This window comes from Pyrgilauda ruficollis, unplaced genomic scaffold, assembly GCF_017590135.1.
Source record: "Pyrgilauda ruficollis isolate IOZ18807 unplaced genomic scaffold, ASM1759013v1 scaffold48, whole genome shotgun sequence".
Classification (NCBI taxonomy): domain Eukaryota; kingdom Metazoa; phylum Chordata; class Aves; order Passeriformes; family Passeridae; genus Pyrgilauda; species Pyrgilauda ruficollis.
The window spans coordinates 3,971,781-3,990,048 of NW_024526377.1; the positions used below are offsets into that span (position 1 = coordinate 3,971,781).

The following is an 18,268-nucleotide window of genomic DNA, read 5'->3' on the forward strand; positions in this document are numbered from 1 at the left end:
ATCATGTACATTAGCTTTTAACTGGATTACAGCCTTGTATCACACAGAAATGTGAACAACAACACCCCATTTACTATTTCTACATTATTCTATTACAGTTCTGCAAGGCAATTCCCTCTCTCCAGTCCTCATGCTTCCTTCTTTCATCACTGTTAATTCCTTTTATTTCTTCTGCTCAGATTTTTTAAGATTTAGTGAGAAGTGGAGCAAAAGTACTTGAGGGGCAAACATGGAACTGATGACATTTCCTCTGGGTCACTTTTGCCAGATCTAAGGGGAAAGGTACCTCAACACCCCACATTAAGTCTTTGATAAAAGACTTTCCTACAAAAGGAAAGTCTCAGGAACAGAGTTTTCTGTTCAAATACTGAGGCTTCAACTCTTCAACTCAGTCCTCAAAACACACTGGCAGTTGTAAAACAAAACTCAATAATACAATATTCTAAACCACCTTCATTAAATCACCTTGGCAAATATTTGCTAGAGAATAATAATTCCTAGTGGTTTTAATCATTTACCTCCATAAGAGTTTAATACAGAACTGAGTTTGGTATTAGTGAAATTCAATGTTTTAGGCTATACCTTTTTAGTGACTGCCTCATTCGCTAGGACTGCACACAAAGTGGTGTTCTGCCTACTCAGGCTGTAAAAAACAAATAAATGAATCAATGAAATTAAACAAGAATACAGAAATGGTGACAAAACAATGAGGTATTTCTGAAAGCAATGTGACTTGCTTAAAAGTAACTACTCTATTAAAAAAAGACAGCATTGCTTTTATAAACAAAATAAAATTCCACCAGATATGTCACTGTTTTTTCATAGAGGTACATGAGACTCTGAGGGAGCAGTGTCACAGCCTCAGCACTAACCTGCCTTTGCTGGGAGCAGGGGACAGAAGGACACAGATTTACACTTCAATGCAACATGCTAATTTGAAATAACTAAAAAGCTGATCCATACCTTCATGGTGTTCAACATAGCCATGTCATCCATAAATCAAATAATTCATAGATTATTTTTGTGCAATATAAAGAGACAAGCTGCCTATGGCTACAGTATTGCTTTGTATGCAAAACAGAGAATTCCATTAAGAAATTAACAAAACAGTGTATCTACTTTACACACACAGAATGTCTTTCTAGTAAGCTTCTGAAGTTTCATCCTAGATTTAACATACCCATAAGCAAACTGTGGAAAGGAAGCAGATGTTAAGAGAACTGCAATTAAAAACAGTCAGAAATGATTCTCAGTTTGCCTGTAGTTTCCTTGTCCCTCTATGCACAGCATAACCCCCACTCCAGAATTCATTCAACTGACAAGACACCGTTCGAAATAAAAAATAAAAAAAATTAAAAAGGAATTGAAATTTCAATCGCTACTCTTGAGGCAGGCGGGGTGAGCTCAGGAAGCATCCCCTGACCTTTTCCACATGGCAGGGCCCTGGCAGGGACGGCAGGCAGGGATGGCAGGCAGGCACGGCAGGCATGCAGCCAGCCGCGCTGCACCTCTGCCGCCGCTAAACTCCGCGGCACGCGCGGAATTCCGCAGCGGCTCCTGCCGGAGCTGCTTCCCCCTGAAACACGGCCAGCCCTACGGATCCGTACCTTCGGAGCACCTGGGGAGGGAAGAGACGGGGTAACAAAGAGCCAGGCTGCTGCAGATACCTGCCACAGGAAAGGAAAGGCTGCGGCAGGAAGAGAACCTGGCGGGGTCACAGCCATAGAGCCGAGCGCGGCCCGGCCGGCAGAGCCCCCCCTAGCCGGCTCCGGGACCCCCGGCACCGCAGGGACACGGCACCTCCCTGCCCGGGGACGGGCTCCGATCCCTCTGGGGACAGCCACAGCGTGAGCTCGGCTGGGTGGTGTCTCTGAGGCTTCCCCGAGCCATGTTGAACACTTGAAAAGATTGTTCTTAATCTAGTCTGAAGGTAAGACAGTGGAGATGGTGATGGGAGTTTTTAAAGGCAAATCCCAAATGTGAAAAAGCAGGCATTTCCCAGCTGCTTGTGGCTCTCTACATTCTGTTCTAGAAATACAGTTTTACCTTCCATCCCACTTACACATCTTCAATTTTTAAGTGTAAGGACAGAAGATTTAGGCATGTGCTGCTCCCCTTTCATTTCTGCATTTTTAGAATTCTGGATCATTCACCAGAAATCACAGGGAGCAGTTCAGCACGGAATTTTATCATCCTTTTCTGATATTCCTGAGCTTTTGGAATATTCACGGGCCAATTCCAAACACACCTTATAGTTTCCATATCCACCCAGCACACACACAGAACCTGCATACTGTTACCAACATGTATGGGGCCAAGATGAATTTGTCAAACACACAGAAGTTGCAGAGAGCCTTATTTTTTCTGTAATATTGGTGGGTTTAATCTATACCTACAAAAACCATATTATGATCCAAGCCCTTCTCCCAGTCACACACAAAATCATGGATTTGAGAAGGAAGCAGCTCCACATGTGATGGTTTCACCTTGCAATCACAGGATCCCAGACTGGTTTGGGTTGGAAAGGACCTTAAAGATCATCTTGTTTCAAACCCTGCCGTGGGCTGGGACAACTCCCACTACCCCAGGTTCTCCAAGCCCTGTCCAACCTGGCCTTGGACACTTCCAGGGATCCAGGGGCAGCCACAGCTTCTCTGGGCAACCTGTACCAGGGATTCACTACTCTCAAAGGGAAGAATTTCTCCCTCATATTTGTTATTAACAATAAATTTCCTTGCAATGGTCTTTGCAAAGACACCAGATTTTGATGTGCTTTGGGCTTTCCAATTAAGAAACAGACACAAACCACACAGCAAGGAAACAAACCAAGACATCCACAAGAAAGACTTTGTTTCCAAACAAAGAACTTCTTCCCTCAAAACCTCACCCCTGGCTCTGTGCTGAATTTCTCTGCTGCTGGGAAGACACAAACTACCACTAAGGCTGGGATTTTGGTTACACTGAGGCTGTAAATGAGCTGAACTAAAAATAATTCCAGTTTCTCACAGCATAAGGCAGGATAACTAAATGGAAATTACAAGGATGTAAAAATCCCCAATATCAGAGTGGGGTCTGTGTCACAATATGTATGTTTATGCTGTGATGCTCAGCAGTTACTTACTCCAATCCAAGCATTTCAGTTCAGTTACATATTTTAGCTTATTCCACAAGCAGGCCAGCACTGTCCAGATCACAAATGTGTGCTTTTGGCCAAAGCTTTCAAAAGTATGGCTAGTGAGAAGATTATGTTCTGCAAAGGATGGAATCCCCTTAATTCCATTTAGCTCAGAAGCTGAACAGCTCATTAAGAGAGAGCCATCACTGCATCCTTTAGGGAAAGCCAGTCCATGGAATACAACTCAGAAGTGCCAAAGGTGACAATCCAGGGTGGAGCAGCAGCACTAGAACCTCAGGAAGGTCACTCTACTCAATGTCTCTTCCAGAAAGATTATTAACTATGTTAGTAATTAGTTGCTAGTAACTATATTACCAATAGGAGAAAAAATAAACCTAACCCACTGTAAATTAATTTTTTAAACAGAGTGAACTGTTTGAACCTCAAGTTCTCTGCTTGTCATTAGAATCTGTCCTCAATTAAGAAACGCACAAGGTGGTTTTGTTTTTGTGCACAAATTGGGAAAATTTACAACTGTAGCACTTTCTGCTCGACAAACTCAGCAGGAGCATCTCCTGCCCAGCCTGGTTTGTGCTCCCAGCCCCACACTGGTGACTGGGCTCAGCTCCATCAGGTCCTGCAAGTCCTCTCCCTTCTCCTAAGAGTTCAGTGCCAACAGCAATTGATGGTGCAAATGGGAGAGCCTGAATGTACATCCAATTCTATTTCAGCATTTCTGTCCTCAAGAGAGGAAATATCTACTTCATTCTTCAAAGTACCTTCCTAACTCTGGCTTCCTTTTTGCCTTTTCCATGATTAAACACAACAAAATCCTGTTAATAGCCTGCATTAGCTGTATTTCATAAAGCTTCCTGAGCAAACAGCACCACATAAAGATGAATTTCAATGCAGATGAAATCTTTTCATGTCCTTTCAAGTTTTTTAAGAAGTATCAAGATTCACAGAAGTACACAAATAAGTTATTAAAATAATAATAATAAAAAAAAGGAAGTACTCCAAAATGTCTCCTGTGGGAATAACTCTGTAGAGTTGTGCTAATTCTGCTTCAAGTTCTTCTTACCTAAATTTAGACAACTAAACATTAGTTTATTAGGCTAATGATTCAGGTTTCCTCTCTTTCCAAAGGAAATTAAAGAATTCTGACAGCAGCAATTTATCCTGCCCTGGGACTGTGGACCAGCTAACAAAAGGGAAAAGAACCAAATGTAGAATTGAAGCCTTGGCTTTGTGACCAAAAATCTGATGTATTAAACTATGGTTATGACAACAATTGGTCATCACACTTTTTTTACTGAAAAATTCAAAGGCATTAGACACAACACACTTTTAAACTATCTGATGTAGAGGTAACCCCTATAATACTGCCAGCTACTCTTAAAATTAAACAAATGTATCTAAAGCATTAGAAAACACAGTAACCAAAATTAAATATATTACCATCATTCTTCAATCAGTATTTGCAGAAAGGACACATACATCACATAATTTTTTTTAATATATATCAATTTGGTAAAGCAAGTTACAGTCTCTTAAACTATTTATTTCCCTTGGAATTTCTGAGGAGCACTTGGGGGGAAAAAAGAATGGCTCTACAGGCAGAACACAGGCTAAGAGGATGGACACTGCAAGCACCCCCAATCCTGCTGACATCCTCAATGAAATATTCTCTGCTGCAGAAACCTTCTTTTGAAGAGTTCAGAGGATCCCAGAGAACAAGAGTTAGGAGCAACAGCACGAGTGAGGTCCAAGAGCGCTTAGGCCTTTACCACACTCATGGAATGGGTGATGGAAATCATCTGGACTGAGTCAGTCATCGACAGAAAACCTTGGGAGTTTGTGAGAGAAAAGTTCCTGTAAGACTTAGGGAAAGGCATTCTGGAAGGAATGATGGGGTACAAGAGTCATCAGTGGTAGAATCACAGGATGGTTTGGGTTGGAAGGGACCTTAAAGATCATCCAGTTCCAACCCCTAACAAGGGAAGAATTGAGATAACCACTTCAAGGACATTGTGAGCGATTTCAGAATTAAATTCCACAATCCTAAAGATGCAACAGGCCTTGAATTTGGCACAAAGAGCTGACTTAACTTTCTGTATTTTACACCATGTGAAAAGTCTTAACCTAAATGCCTGGGATCCATTATGCTCATTTTTGGAAAGAGAATTCAAAGATTATGACATAAAAACATCCTTTGAGAGGTGCACAAGCCTTGGCAGAGAAACATTTTCATCATCTTTCTACCGTTCTGGAGTCATTTGGCAACAAAGCTTTCTAAATAAGATGATCTCCTTCAATTTTTAATTACAGTCATGCAAAATTAAAAATCTTTTGCAAACATCTGTTTTATTAATGTGGACACCCAAGTGTTCACCTGTTCACACCACATTAATTTCCAACAGTTCAAGTGTCAAATTTCAGTACAGCCCAAACTGTCTTGCTTAGTCCAAGGGGTTATAGACAACTGTTGTAAATAAATGAACATTCCAGTCAAACCAATTAACTGTTCAAAAGCATCTCCTGCCCAGCCTGGTTTGTGCTCCCAGCCCCACACTGGTGACTGGGCTCAGCTCCATCAGGTCCTGCAAGTCCTCTCCCTTCTCCTAAGAGTTCAGTGCCAACAGCAATTGATGGTGCAAATGGGAGAGCCTGAATGTACATCCAATTCTATTTCAGCATTTCTGTCCTCAAGAGAGGAAATATCTACTTCATTCTTCAAAGTACCTTCCTAACTCTGGCTTCCTTTTTGCCTTTTCCATGATTAAACACAACAAAATCCTGTTAATAGCCTGCATTAGCTGTATTTCATAAAGCTTTCTGAGCAAACAGCACCACATAAAGATGAATTTCAATGCAGATGAAATCTTTTCATGTCCTTTCAAGTTTTTTAAGAAGTATCAAGATTCACAGAAGTACACAAATAAGTTATTAAAATAATAATAATAAAAAAAAGGAAGTACTCCAAAATGTCTCCTGTGGGAATAACTCTGTAGAGTTGTGCTAATTCTGCTTCAAGTTCTTCTTACCTAAATTTAGACAACTAAACATTAGTTTATTAGGCTAATGATTCAGGTTTCCTCTCTTTCCAAAGGAAATTAAAGAATTCTGACAGCAGCAATTTATCCTGCCCTGGGACTGTGGACCAGCTAACAAAAGGGAAAAGAACCAAATGTAGAATTGAAGCCTTGGCTTTGTGACCAAAAATCTGATGTATTAAACTATGGTTATGACAACAATTGGTCATCACACTTTTTTTACTGAAAAATTCAAAGGCATTAGACACAACACACTTTTAAACTATCTGATGTAGAGGTAACCCCTATAATACTTCCAGCTACTCTTAAAATTAAACAAATGTATCTAAAGCATTAGAAAACACAGTAACCAAAATTAAATATATTACCATCATTCTTCAATCAGTATTTGCAGAAAGGACACATACATCACATAATTTTTTTTAATATATATCAATTTGGTAAAGCAAGTTACAGTCTCTTAAACTATTTATTTCCCTTGGAATTTCTGAGGAGCACTTGGGGGGAAAAAAGAATGGCTCTACAGGCAGAACACAGGCTAAGAGGATGGACACTGCAAGCACCCCCAATCCTGCTGACATCCTCAATGAAATATTCTCTGCTGCAGAAACCTTCTTTTGAAGAGTTCAGAGGATCCCAGAGAACAAGAGTTAGGAGCAACAGCACGAGTGAGGTCCAAGAGCGCTTAGGCCTTTACCACACTCATGGAATGGGTGATGGAAATCATCTGGACTGAGTCAGTCATCGACAGAAAACCTTGGGAGTTTGTGAGAGAAAAGTTCCTGTAAGACTTAGGGAAAGGCATTCTGGAAGGAATGATGGGGTACAAGAGTCATCAGTGGTAGAATCACAGGATGGTTTGGGTTGGAAGGGACCTTAAAGATCATCCAGTTCCAACCCCTAACAAGGGAAGAATTGAGATAACCACTTCAAGGACATTGTGAGCGATTTCAGAATTAAATTCCACACAGGCCTTGAATTGGGCACAAAGAGCTGACTTAACTTTCTGTATTTTACACCATGTGAAAAGTCTTAACCTAAATGCCTGGGATCCATTATGCTCATTTTTGGAAAGAGAATTCAAAGATTATGACATAAAAACATCCTTTGAGAGGTGCACAAGCCTTGGCAGAGAAACATTTTCATCATCTTTCTACCGTTCTGGAGTCATTTGGCAACAAAGCTTTCTAAATAAGATGATCTCCTTCAATTTTTAATTACAGTCATGCAAAATTAAAAATCTTTTGCAAACATCTGTTTTATTAATGTGGACACCCAAGTGTTCACCTGTTCACACCACATTAATTTCCAACAGTTCAAGTGTCAAATTTCAGTACAGCCCAAACTGTCTTGCTTAGTCCAAGGGGTTATAGACAACTGTTGTAAATAAATGAACATTCCAGTCAAACCAATTAACTGTTCAAAACAATGATATTATACACAAATTAAAGTCAAATTGCCAAAAATATTTTTATAAACTACATAAAAACATACTAGCAGATATCTTTCAAGTTAATATTGATCTTATGCAGTAAATGCTTTCCTTAGCATACACAACAGTTTGATTTAGAGCAGAAATTAACCTGCTCTAAAAGAATTTAGCCATAAAAACTTCCCAAAACCTATTAAAAATCAAATTAGATAAACTTCTGTCAGTCTTAGACTGGCAAAAGCTTTATTCTTTAGTTGTTGCTCGATTCATGGATTGAGTTAAAAGATGGTGACTGCTTATCCATGGGATTTGCAACACTCCAGTTTCAGTGTATGTGCTTCTGGAATAATTGCAGAGATTCTAATACTGAAAAGAACAACTCTGAAAACACCACCAACTGCTAAGCTCCTGTCTGAAGAAATCATTAAATCACTCTTTATTTTCTCCACACAAAGGAAAATAATTTTTACAAGAAATGCTTGTTATGCCTTAGGCACAAGACTTGGAAGAACCCAAAATCACGACCTCCTGTAGAAAGGGAACTGGGCCACTACGGGGAAGAGAACTGATGTATGCAGGTCTTCCACGACCTCATTAATTATTAGATCTCTGTGTGCTGGATTTAGTTTGCTAACCTCACTCCTCACAGGCTCCATCAGCCTTGGGAGCAGCCCAGGATTCACTTCTCCCCACGTTCCTCAAGAACATCTTGTGGCAAAACCAGCTTTGGGACGATGCCTCGTGGGCAAGTTGTGTTTCCTCTTTCCTAACTTCCTTGCCCAGGGCAACACCACTTTCCTGGATCATTCCTAACTTTTTCTGAAGTCCTCTGCTTCAGCAGGAGCAGAGAACATTGTCAATGCCAACAGTATGGGAAGCTTTCCACAACCTACAGGGACACGTGGAGCAGTAACTGATGGAGACTTCCAGACTTGGCACCCAGGGAATAATTAGCCATCGGAGAGAGAAATGATTTTTCCCGAGACCAAAGAAGATGATATTGACCAGATGATAAATTTGTTATTCCTCAAGCTGACAAGCTCGGGAAGAAAAAAGGCAACATTTTCTTTTTCTGCAGGTAACACCAAGTAACTCCACAGATAAAAGGAGCACGTCAAGGCAATGAGCACGAAGAAACCAGAGGCACCAGGACAGACTGCACGACCTCTGAGCTACCTGCTCCAACACTTGGCTGTCCTCATGGTGTACAAGTGTTTCCTTTTGCCCACTAACATTTCAGTCCCTGGCAATGAAGTTTAATTCAAGATTTCTCTAGTTACTGTCCTACATGCAGCCATTTCCCTTCACGCTTCTTGCAGCTAGCCAATATCTGATTCCCCCAAAGACCTGCACGTTTATGTACTATCTGTGAGCAATTCCACAAAATTCCTGGAGCCTGTAAGTGAAGTGTTTGAAAGACATAGGTTTAAGAAATTAACAGATGATATTCATTCCCTAACTGCAGAGCAGTCAGACATCTACACAACTCACTCAGTGAGACCCTGAGAGGTCATGCTCTGTTTGGTAACAATTAGTTTCAATGTTTATCAACAATTACTTTCACAAGTTTCAAGTTCCCTGATACAAATTCAGCATTTAAACTTCTCTTCCATGCACCAATGGAAAAGTTGAGCCTCTGCTCTTGTCTTCCCCGAGGCTGGAGAATGGGAAAGCTTCTTCATCTTTGGGAAAAGGGAACTGGACAGCACAGTCTTGTAGTGGGCTATGGACTCTTCCACACAAGCAGAAACATGACTTAAACTTCATTCCTGGCAAAAAGCTTTCAACTAAATGCTACATGTGTGCAGGAAAGAGGACTGGACTCATGGCAAGATTATTTTCAGCACTCCTTAAAACATTCACCCACAGCTCCTTCACAGCTACAAAGTGTTGGCCACAAAGAACCTTCCATTGGTTTAAGAGATGAAGTAATTCTTCAAGTAAAGTTGGACTTGATCATCTTGGAGGTGTTTTCCAACCTTAATGATTCTATGATACCAAATGTAGATGAGAATGGACAGTGTGCTTACAGACCAAGAGGTGACGATGATGGCCCAAGTTGTGACAACGAAGGACCAAGAGATGGGATGTTCATGGATAAAGGTACTGGCACAAGGGTTACAGCCAAGTCCTGGAAGGGGCATGGCTAACAGAAGTCACACAAGGACTGCAGCCAAATCCTGGGATGGCCATGGCTAACAGAAGCCATTCCATGGTTACAGCCTGAGCACCCAAGAACTGGATGGTGCTGCCATCTTGACTCCCTGTGGCCTGACATGGACAACTGAAATCAAGAGGAGCAGCAAGGACATCGTGCTTTAAACAAGGAGACGGACGGTGACGACAGCTCCTGCTTAGCTGCAAGTTTATTATTTAAGTGATGCCAAGACGCTCGTGGCGATGATGCTTGGACACTGCCCTGGGGGAGAGGAAGCTGAAGGGCCCCGAGGGGCAGCGCTGCTGGCCTGCGGCCGGGCAGCTCGTGCGGCTCGGTGCCCCCGGGCCCCCCGGCGGGGGGGGTGCCGCTGGGGCGGGGGCGGCCCGGGAGCTCCGCCGCCCTCACGGCGCTGCCAGCGGCGACACGGGGGCGGCGACCTCGTGGCGTAGCTGCCGGGGACGTCGCGCTGGCGGCAGGTGGTCGGTGGTCTCCTGGCGCCGCCGGGGTGAGGGCCCGGCCAGGCCACAGCACCGCCCTCACGGCGCCCACCTCACCTGTCCTGCCTATTGTACCTCTGCTGCGTCATTCGCGAATGAATTCATTTTGAATGAAGTAATTTTTAAACTGAATTTAACGTTTGTTGGTACTGTTGCAAAATGTGGAATATGTAAAAAAAATTTTTAAGGATGTTCTGTGATGTTTGATGCGTGTGTGCTTTCAAGCCTCGTCAGCAAGAGGGGAGGTTTAACCCGTGGAACAAATAGCAGCTCAAAAGATGTAAGAGAAACAAGTTATTTTTGGTAGAGTTGCCTTGTTAAGGTTTAGGCCTGGACATGCTTCATGATCTCAGACCTTGAGGGAGTTTAACAAAGCCTGGGGAGGAGGATGTGCCAATGGCGGTGGACACAGGAAATGCACAATTGATGGGCCACAAAGACATGTGGCAGAGCTGCCATGAGGAACGAGCGCTAAACCCAACCTGGCCATTGTGCTGAATCACCTGCAGCTGCCTGAAAGGACATTCTGGCAGGGGGAGATCACCACTGCCAACTCATGGACCACTGACCCAAGAAACCAGCAGAAAAGAGAAGAGAAACACTGAGCATGGCACTAATTAGCGTGAGAAGCAAGAGAATCATTACCCAGTAGAAGGCTAATTAAAAGAGAACTATGTAATGTGTAGCCAATGAACACTGATGGCCTATTAAGAAAACCTTTGAAACCATATGTGAGATACAGATTATCGAGTTTTTTTTTTTTTTTTTTTTATTGTGAGCAATGCTGGGCATTGCCAGCACCCAAAAGTTGATAAGGACAATGCATTCTTGTCTCTTTAATAATTAAATAATCTATCTCTAATTAAAACTTGGTCTTAAAGGAAATCTCCACTTCCCAGTTTATCTGATCTGCACAAGTATGGGCTGGTGCTGAGCTGCAGCTGCATTTCAGTGGTGAAGTGATCCTTATATAAACACTGTCCTTCAGCTGGCCTGAAATGTTGGATGCAGAATATTGGGATTCGTTTAGGAAATCCTGTCAGGTCTCTCTTAGAAATCATGGCATTCCAAGGACAGAGGGATAATTAATGTGATAATTTAATAATTAATGCTTTTCACATATGCAATAATCCTCATCCTCAAGTCTAAATTAAAATAATCCTTATCCTGAAGTCTAAAATAATTATAGTTGATGAGTTGTTTTGTGAAATTTCTCAAAGAAAAAAAAGGTTTTTTTTTTTTTTAATGGCAAAAGATGTTATATGGGAACTGTGAGAATGATGTGAAATTTTATAGTAATTAAAAAAAATTATCTTCAAATATCTACAAAGAAAATAATGAATATTTAAATATTTTTTTCAATGGGGGACAAAATACTATAACAATAAAAAAATTTAATAGGGATTTATATTTAATTTTTTTAAGAGTTAGAAATTCTAATACTGTCTCAATTTAGGGCTGCTCATCTGGGTTCCCCAGGTGTTTTGCACCTGTGAACACACAGGTGTCCCAAAAGCATGTGGGTCACAGCACAGATTGTGAACCAGCTGAAAATGCACAGATTTCTCAATGGGATTTTCTAGGAAGACAGAAAATAGAGAAATAAATTTACTACATAATAAATATCATAAAGAAGAAATATTTATTAACTTAACTAAAATGCTGAGAAATTCAAGTATGGGGAAGACCTTAATAGTTTGAGTTTTGTTTAGGGATTAAGATATTTAGGAAAATAAACCTGTTTTTTCTTTTTGCAAAGGCTGCCTTCATGTTTTCAGGCTGAAGTTTAGAAATTGTGTGTGTTTTTGTGTTGACTAAACCTCTTTTTTAGTGTCATCCCAGTGCCAAATGCTCAGCCACTCAGGATAACCTCAAATACCAGGAGAACTCGACAAACTACTGTAACTTCTTGGGGCTACATTGTAAATTCCCATAGTATGGTACAAAATGAACTTGCTCAAGCATTTTAATGGGAACAGACATCTTTGTGTGATTCTCCTAATTAAACCAGGGAGTGATGGAAATATCTGAACTCAGAACATCCAACAGAAAAAGCTTTCAGACCACTGTACAAAGTATTCTGTGAGAAATAGATCCTGTCACTACAACAGGTGATAAATCAGCCACGTGCTGTTGAAATCTCTGCCTGCTGCAGGTTTGCTGAGGGTGATGCCACAATGGACAGACGAGGGGGTGACAGTGAGAGCCACCATTTAAAGCCAGATTGACCCTGGTGCGGGCTGAGATATCCAAACCTGCTCTTTGTAGGGTGTTGGAAGCAGGGCAGGACATTCTTCAGCTTCTTCAGACTCCACTCTTGGGTGATTGCCCAACTTTGGGAAGACCTGATTGTGGCCTTCCAGTGCTTGAAGGAGACAAGAAGAAAGATGGAGAGAGGCTGTTTCCAAGGCCTGGAGTGACAGGACAAGGGGAAATGGCTCCTCCCTGCCAGAGGGCAGGCTTAGATGGGAGGTTTGGAAGGAATTGTTGGCGTTCACTCCTGTGAACTCCTCTGAAGTTCACAGGGAGGCTCTGGCACAGGTTGCCCAGAGCAGCTGTGGCTGCCCCTGGATCCCTGGAAGTGTCCAAGGCCAGGTTAGACAGGACTTGGAGCAGCCTGGGACAGTGGAATTCCCTGCCCATGGCAGCGTTTGGAAGAAGATCATCTTTAAGGTCCCTTCCAACCCAAATCATTCCATGATTCTGTGATTCTACAGGAACTGTCTGTGCACTAATGTGGCTAAAAACGACACTGCAGAATACCTAGATAATGTGGTGATGACTCTGGCAGAACAGACCAAGATAAATGCCTAGATAAGGTAGGGGAAAGATAAGATTGTTCCACACTATTGTTTTTGAATTGCTTTTTAATTCACCCCTGGAGTGCCCAAATTCCAATCTGCTGCACAATCCTGTGTGAGACTATTCCTCTTTAAACCAGTGACATTTAAAAAGGAACTATGAAACCCCCTCCACATGCAGGCTGCAGTTCAGTGAACTGGATGAATGATCTCTGCACATCCCCACGGGCATGCACAGCTGAATATAGATCACCCAGAAAACCTGCCAGCTGTACAGAGTGGGGCTGGGCACTCCTGCAAAGCTGCCAGCCCCGTGGGTTGGGGCTGGGCACTCCTGCCTCTGCTCCAGCACAGAATTCCAGCATTACAGCTGGAACAGCCCTGCTGTGTGTTTCAGGCCAAACATGAATTAATAACAACAAGTTATCTTATTTCCTTTCTAGTGAGGATCTAAATAAGACAGCTTTGGGAGATGGGTGGAGGAAAATATGGCTGTTTGCAGGTGTTGTATCCACAAAGAATCATGAAATGGTTAAGGTTGGAAAAGACCTCTAAGATCACCAAATCCAACCATCAGCGCCACCACCACATTCACCACTAGCCATGTGGTGCTTTGGGCACTTCTTTGTCCATGTTTTTGTCATGGACTGAAAAGGGGAATGAGCAGCCCGTGGCCCTTTCTGTCCCAGAGATGGGCAAAACTGTGGACACATCATAATTTTAGGTGCTCTCATACTGCAGACTCTTCCAAAGCAGGGCTGTAATGTTGTAAGAAAATACAGGGAATATTTCAGTGGAAAAAACAGTTGCAGTGGTGTCTCCTCTTGAGCCCTGAGCAGACAGGGGAGACCCGGGGACAGTGAGGATGTGGGTTTGTGTCCCAGCCCAGGGCTGCTCTGGTTTGTCCCTCCACGTGCTGGGTGGGATTTGCGTTTCCCTGGCGCTGGTGATGTCAGGAGCTGCCAGGACAAAAGGGAACAGGAGGCTTGGAAACAACAAGGATCAAGGAAAGAGAAAAGCCAAGTTTTAAAAAGCAAACGCTTAGTCATAGAGACACAGATGCAGGAGGGCTGGCAGGGGCCTATTTCCATCCTGAAACTCCCCCTCATTCCCAGACTTGCTCTGGCTGTGTTTGCTGTTAACATCCCCTTCCCCCACCACCCACAGATAACTGAAGGAGCAGCCGTTGAAAACGGGAAAAAAAAAAAAAAAAAAAAAGCAGTTGCCTTGCTCTGCCTGCAGGAGAAATGTCAGGAAGTGTCTGGTGGTGGGTGGGATGAAAGGAGGAAGCTGAACTCTAAAGAGAATATTCTAGCTCTGCTCGTACAAACAAATGCCCCTCTGTATTCTGTTTGATAAGAACACCCAGGAGCAGGTCCTCCTGCGTGCAGGAGTGTGGAGTAACTTACACACCTCTGAGTGATTTATTTGTACATGCTGCATTACCCCCAGCACGCCATGAGCTGGAGGGGAAAAGATGGAAACAGCTTGGGAAAAGCACAAGCATCATCAATAATTAATAGTGCCTTTTTTGTAATAGGAATGATCCAATATTAATTATGAAGTTAATTTCTGTTTGGATGGTTTGTGCATGTGTATGAAATTTGGACCAGGATTTAAGTTCAGTGCAATCATGCTTTTATTCTAATTACAATAATTATAAATCTATTTTGCATCCTCTTTTTAAGTCTCAATAACACAGGCTTTTGTTTCCAAACATGCCAGACAGCAGTTTTTGCACACCAAATATGGCAGCTCTCAGCTCCCCAAAGTGAATCTGGTTATAAATAAAAAAGAAATTGTTTTGATTAATTGTTGGTGTGCAAATGTGAAAACAAGCCCAGAACATGGGTCAAGATAAGTACTTTGGATTTCTAAAGTCACAGAGTCAACAGGGAGGAAAGAACTTAATTGCACACATCATGAAATATTTAAACAGACAGTGACCAATGTGCAGATGTGGGATGCAGACTTTTATAGCTAATTCTGTGTTACAAACAGCTGATGCTGCTCTGCATCAGGGACGCTGTATCTTTCTTACTCTGGAGCCTTAAAAATTGTCAGTGAAGCTTTTTTATTTGTACTGGGTGATCTGTTGGGAAAAAAAATCTATGGCAGAAGCACAAAACCCAGATGGAGAACTGAGTTTAGGAGAGCCTGCAGCAGGGCAAGGACTCTACCCTGCACCTTCTGGGTGCCTCTCTGCTCTGCTGTCCCTTCCCACTCCTCCCTTTGCTTCCTGATTCTTCAAATTCCTGAGCACCTCTAGTTCTGGGACATACTGGAATTTGTGCACACAGCCCTTAAACTGTTTTCTTCGGGGTCAAAATTTTCAAGGGAATGGCCAGGGAGTGCAGACATGGCATCTCCTCACAGTGTTTAATTTCTTCTTCAGTAGGAAGGGATGTTAGTGGGATTTGTGTTTGTTTGTACTTGGGACACTTACAGAACCTCATGGGGTAATTATTCCTAATTAGCAACTTGGACACACGCTGCTCCTTCCTCCTACAATCTGCAATTAATAATACAGACATAATTCAGATTTCTCCTTGCCAGACTTGTGTTTATGTTTATAACAGGAGGAAACAGTTGAGGGGAAAAAATGTATCCGAATCAATCACCTGCTGAGCTCCACACAGGGATTACCTGAGGATTATCCTGTGCTCATGGCAGCTGAGACATGCAGAACTTTGGGCACCTCTGTGTCAGCCTGGTTCCTGTCATATTCCTCTAAGGTCTTTTCCTCATTAGTCACAGACTGCTTCTTACCATGGCTTAATTCAATTTTTAAATCAGTTTTACAGTATGAAAAATCCTCACAAGTAGTAACACTAGTGTTATTTTAAAATAGATTAATATTTTGAGGGCAAGAATGGTCTGGAATTCTTCCTTTTTTGCTTCTCTCAACGTCCCCTATTGAACTGAACAAATGTATGTGTGCACTGAACATCCCAATAAACAGATCAATGTAAGGATGGAGAAATCCTTCAACCCCTACCTCAGGTGTCACAGAACATTTCCAGTCTCAGATATATTTGTTTCCAGTGGAACATACTGGGGAGAACATCCCAAGCTTTTTTCCACAGTGTCTGTTTTTATATGAAACCAGCCAGCTGCCCAGCACGAACACTTAGGTGATTGTTACCAGAGGTTGTTTTTGCCTCAAGTCCTGCTCAGGCACCAGTTTTTCTCTGATTTGAAGACCAGGATAAACACTCATATTGCAGCTGCAAAACATGGACTCTTACCCTGGCCTCTACTAGATCTGAAGAAATTCAAAGCCACTTTGCAAACTTCAGATAAATTCTACAGATTCTTGTATAGATTTTTCACAGAGTCATAGAATCACAGAATATCTCAGTTGGAAGGGACCCAGAGGGATCATTGAGTGCAGCTCCTGGTCCTGTCCAGACACCCCATCAACCCCCCTGCCACAACTCCAGCCCTTCCCTTGGATTCTGTCCCTGCTCACACAGAGCAGAGATCTGAGCTGTCCCTTCCTTTTTCTGTTCTGATCTTTGTTGTGCTGATTTGTACAGAATTAGAATAATTATACTCTTTGAAGAATGATAAAAATTAGTAGCTCCTGAAAGTACAATTCACTTATACCTAAGACACAACACAGGCAAACTCAACCCTTTTCCACTCAATATTATTTGTTTCCCGAAGAGACAGAACCAGATGTGACAGCAAGGCGATGCCAGTTGTTAGTTTGTGATAAGAGCCAGTCCCAAATTTGTTCTTGCAGTGATTTAACCTCTGAGACACCTCGTGGTGGAAACACTCACTGCCGGCAGCAGGGCCACGGCCAGAATCCATTTTAAAACAGCCTGGAGTTTCCATCCTGCAGTGCTTGGAAGTGGCTGAAGTTCCACAGCCAGTATAACACTGATTCAGGGCCAGAATCAATCTGTGGCTCCTTTTTTATTTAAAATATATAAAGCCACAGAGACATTTATTTTGTTCCTCTCCTATAAGGAAAGGCTGGGAGAATTGGGATTGTTCAGCTGGCAGAAAAGACTTTGGGAAGACCTAATTCTTTCCAGTACCTGAAGGAGCTGACAGGAAACATTGAGAGAGACAACTTACAGGGGAAAGTCCCAAACTACTCTGTGATTCCATGATTCAATGAAGAATGAAACTGGCCTTTGACTTCCCCAGGGTATCAGAAATATTTATGTGATTGATGATGTTTTACCACAGCACTGCCGCAGTTCCAGGTCTGTGAAATTAACGTGGGACTTTCCCTTGGGTTTCACACGGGCTTGATTATTTTTTTTTTTTTCTTTTTTTTTTATTTCAGGTCTGAAACTGAATGTGAAACATTCCTGGGAGCTTGAGATGGGGATGGACAGAAACACTGCTGAAGGGAAGGTATAAAAACGCACTGCTGGTGTCATGTAGTTTCTCCTGCGTGGCACTGCTGAAACCAGGGACACTAAAGAGCTGGAATGTGCTTTTGGCCTGTTTTCTGTAATGGAACATGGAATGTCGGGACTGTAACTAATATAGTCTTGGTACAGCTGCTTTATTTTTCATCTCAGAATGCACCGTGGACATTTTGGGCAGCTGACATTGCTTTTTGTTCTCACACAGCTGTGTCCTGCTTTCCTAGGGTATCTGGAAAGTAACTGCGGATCGCTGTTCCCAAATCACGGTTCTTTTTGGGTGCTTCCCTGCCCGACTTCTCACACAAAACAGACTGAACGTGACTCTCCTTACTGGCGCCGGGGTTCCACTACCACCCTTGAATGCATAAATCGGATATTTTCTATCTCAGATTGCGTTTCAAAGCAGAATGAAGGCTCCGGCCGCGCTGAAGCAGCGAACTGTAATTGAAAATACGTTTATTTGACATTTTTCCAGCCGCAGCCAGGGTTGAGCGCGCCCTGAGGCGCCGAGCAGCCGTGCCCGGGCCGTACCTCCTCCTGACTGACAGCTGAGCCAGCCAATCACGACCCGCGCTCCCGCCGTGACTTGGCCTCCCGCCGCTCAAACTGCCCAATCAGCACGCGGGGGGTTAACGGACCGTCCCGTGCCAACGTCGGCGGTCAAACGCGCCAATGGACAGAGGGCAGGCTCGTTACCAATGAGATCAAAGAGTTAGCGGAATTGCGACACGCTATTGGTGACTTTGCTTGTCAATCATCGCCGCCGGTGCCGGTGGTTGGCTGATGTGGAGGAGGGAGGCTTCCGGGGGCGGGCATACTAT

General features: G+C 42.8%; 1 protein-coding gene across 1 annotated transcript in view; it reads right to left on the reverse strand.

Annotated features, from left to right (window-relative positions):
• ZMYM4 (zinc finger MYM-type containing 4) overlaps positions 1-638 on the reverse strand; it is a 31,960-nt gene extending 31,322 nt beyond the window's left edge. Inside the window, exon 1 of the mRNA XM_041479370.1 lies at positions 583-638. The gene's annotated coding sequence lies outside the window, so the exon portion shown is untranslated. The remainder of the gene's footprint in view (positions 1-582) is intronic.
• Between the last annotated feature and the right edge of the window lie 17,630 nt (positions 639-18,268).